This window comes from Myotis brandtii, unplaced genomic scaffold, assembly GCF_000412655.1.
Source record: "Myotis brandtii unplaced genomic scaffold, ASM41265v1 scaffold107, whole genome shotgun sequence".
NCBI classification, from domain to species: domain Eukaryota; kingdom Metazoa; phylum Chordata; class Mammalia; order Chiroptera; family Vespertilionidae; genus Myotis; species Myotis brandtii.
The window spans coordinates 818808-822264 of NW_005353629.1; the positions used below are offsets into that span (position 1 = coordinate 818808).

The following is a 3457-nucleotide window of genomic DNA, read 5'->3' on the forward strand; positions in this document are numbered from 1 at the left end:
GCATAGCAAATCTATAATAATAAAAGCATAATATGCTAATTAGACCAGCAGCCGAACGACCTTCCGGGCATCCTTCCAGATGAAGCCGTGGCGGCAAGGGCTGAGGCAGAGGCGGTTAGGGGTGGTCAGGCAGGCAGGTGAGCTGTTGGGGCGATGAGGCAGGCAGGCAGAGTGGTTAGGGACAATCAGGCAGGCAGGCGAGCAGTTAGGAACCAGCGGTCCCAGATTGAGAGAGGGATGTCCAACTGCCGGTTTAGGCCCCATTGGTCCTAAACCGGTAGTCGGACATCCTCCGAGGGTTCCCGGATTGTGAGAGGGTGCAGGCTGGCCCGTGCATGAATTTCGTGCACCGGGCTGCTAGTATAGTCAATAAGACTAATAACTAGATATGGTGCCAGGTGGGTACTGGAAATGTTGGGGGAACAATTTGTAAAGTATGACTGTCTAGCCCAGCCGTGGGCAAACTATGGCCCCCGGGCCGGATCCGCCCCCTTTGAAAAAAAAAAAAATAAAAAAAAAAAAAAAAGACCGTACCCTTTTATGTAATGATGTTTACTTTGAATTTATATTAGTTCACACAAACACTCCATCCATGCTTTTGTTCCGGCCCTCCGGTCCAGTTTAAGAACCCATTGTGGCCCTCGAGTCAAAAAGTTTGCCCACCCCTGGGCTAGCCACTGTGCTGCACACCTGGAACATACAAAATAATACCGAATGTAAACTAACTGAAACATAAAAGAAAGATAGAAAAAAAAGAAAATAAGCGTTCCCACTGCCCCAACTGCACACAGATATTCTTCTGAGTAAAGGGTGCCATTTCTGCAAATTAATCTACTTTAAATGTAAAGGATAAGACGGTAAGAAACCTAAACTCTGTTTAGCATGTTCCTGGACTCTTGCAAAACTGTTGCACACAGTGAAATGCATACAGTAGAAGGTCTTAATGAACAATTACCCTATGAGACACCGGATTTCAATAAAGAGGAAGCAATTTGAAAAGACAGGTCTGTGGCGGGGATCAGCACCAGCTCAGGAGGATGTGGGCTCCGTATTAGAGAAAGAGCCTGCTGCAGATCGCAGCCTGCTTAGAGGTTTCAGACTCTGTTCCAATGGTTTTTATTCTTAACCATGATTTTGTTTAGTTTGTGATTCATAGATTCTCCATTTCATTTAACTTGTAACAAAGAAAAGTCATAATGAAACAATTTGGATCTTAATTTTTCATGCTGAGGAACAGGCAATTTTGCTAATTCTATAATCATATCAACAAACAAACAAATGAGTGTTTATTCAATTTGTTAGAAAATTTGGGCTCTCACTTGAGCAGCTGGCTGTCTTTGCCCACCAGATTAATTGTAATGAATGATCTAACTTCTTAAGTAAATGAATTTGAGAAAATTCTGGATTAGATGGGTTTGTGACGAAGAGGCAGAATTACTAGGTTACTAGAGATCTCACTTGGGGCTTGGAGCTCTATTAATAAATTCCACTGGATAATGAGGTTTTCCTTGGTCACCAGTCAGCTCTCAAAATCGGGTGGAGGAAGCAATTTGAATATAACATAGCAGTGTGACTCTGAGGGCCAATGCCGTATTGATAAGTAAACATGGGCTGCATGTTCAGTTCCTATTTTTTATTTATTTCCTTTTCAAAAAATATGGTTTTGTTGATTTCAGAGAGGAAGGGAGAAGGAGCGTGCGAGAGAGAACATCAATGATGAGAATCTGATTGGCTGCTTCCTGTACCTCCCCTACTGGGGATCGAGCCCACAACCCCGGGCATGTGTCCTGACCAGGAATCGAACTGTGACCTCTTGGTTCATAGGTTGACACTCAACCACTGAGCCTCGCCAGCAGGGCTCAGTTCCTATTTTTAAAGGATGGGAGGGTTTGGCATGTCCTGGCAGCGCAGGCCCTGCATGCCTGGCCCATCTCCTTCTGATTGTACCCAGCTGTCCCCATAAGTAAAGAAGCCCAGTGGCCGTCCTTCTGGGACAGCCTGTGGCAGTAAGGCCCCGGCATGTGCTACCTTCAGATCCCACCTTCCGGAAAACCTGAGCCTACTTACAAGCAAAATAGAAAAAAAAAGGTACCGAAAGGGCTGTGTTTAATAATGATGTTATGGACAAGACTATCGGATGTCAATCATGACGAGAGCCTAAGACCCTCCTTTTAGGGCCACATTCATTCCCAGTTTCAAATCTGCCCATGCCTCTCTCTAGCAAGACCTGCTCCCAGTCTCTGCAGCCCTTCTGTGTGCATCCCAGGTTTGGGGACAGAAGCCTCTCCCAGGCTCGAACCACCCGCAATGGTCTGCATCATGCTTCTGCCCGAGGCTCTCAGTGCCTTGGTATCAAATTTCAAAGTCACAAAAAGATGTTCTTATTCCCCAGAAACAACCAATATGATGACTTTCATATATATCCTTCAAGAGACTATATGTGGGAGTTACTCTACTCCCTCCATTATACAAATGATAGCACCCAGATAACCTATTCTGTATCTTGCTTTTTTCACTCACTATTGGATAAAATTCAGTATAAGAACATAGAGAGCTTTTTGTTTGTTTGTTTATGGATGCAAAGTATTCTAGTGATGGGTGTGCCATAATTTTTCAACTAACTCCATGAAAGGGCCTTTAGTTGTTTCTGTGGTAGTACGGAACCTGGAACACGCATACTAGATACTTTTAGGTACTACAGAACCTTGAACACACATACTTTCAGGGACTACAGAACCTCGAACATGCATGCTTTCAGGTACTGCGGAACCTGGAACACGCATGCTTTCAGGTACTGTGGAACCTGGAACACGCATGCTTTCAGGTACTACAGAACCTCGAACATGCATGCTTTCAGGTACTGCGGAACCTGGAACATGCATAATTTCACTTGCAAATTGAGTGCATCTATAGGTTACAGAGACTTGCTTCATGCCACAGGCTGGCCAGCCTGGAATCTATGGAGCCTCAGGCAGGCAGCCCTGTGTCTGAAATGTGTGCAGCAGGCGGCAGGCTAAGGAAGGAAGGATTTTATGTAAAACATGTAGATGGCGAATTCACTCATACACTCCCTTTTAACTCAGTCAACAAATATTTACTACATGGCGGGCTCCGTGCCAGGCACAGGGTACATACTGTGAGGAGACACGGACCGGGTCCCATTCTCGAGGGGCTTCCTGACGCTTCGGACAAACCAGGCAAACTCCTGGCAGCTGCAGGCTTTCCCTCCTCCGCCCTCACCGACTCCAGGTTGTTCCCATCTGCCCTGCTCCTGCTGCGACCCTGCTCTGAATGGCTTCACCGGTTCCTCCTCGCCCTCCTGCCCCGCAGCCCCACTCATAGAAGAGCAGAGCTGCTGGCTGGGATCTCCACTCAGGCACCTCTGCAAACAGGAACACAGTCTGCCGGGCGCTGAGCTCCGGCTGCTGTGAGCCCCGTCCCCTCCCCCTCCCAGTGG

At 46.7% G+C, this 3457-nt stretch overlaps 1 long non-coding RNA gene across 1 annotated transcript in view; it reads right to left on the reverse strand.

Moving 5' to 3' along the window:
* Window positions 1-1853: 1853 nt before the first annotated feature.
* LOC106726458 overlaps window positions 1854-3457 on the reverse strand; it is a 2162-nt gene continuing 558 nt past the window's right edge. Inside the window, exons 2-4 of the long non-coding RNA XR_001362534.1 lie at window positions 2870-3382; window positions 2738-2803; window positions 1854-2704 (exon numbers count right to left, since the gene is read on the reverse strand). This is a non-coding gene — a long non-coding RNA (uncharacterized LOC106726458). The remainder of the gene's footprint in view (window positions 2705-2737; window positions 2804-2869; window positions 3383-3457) is intronic.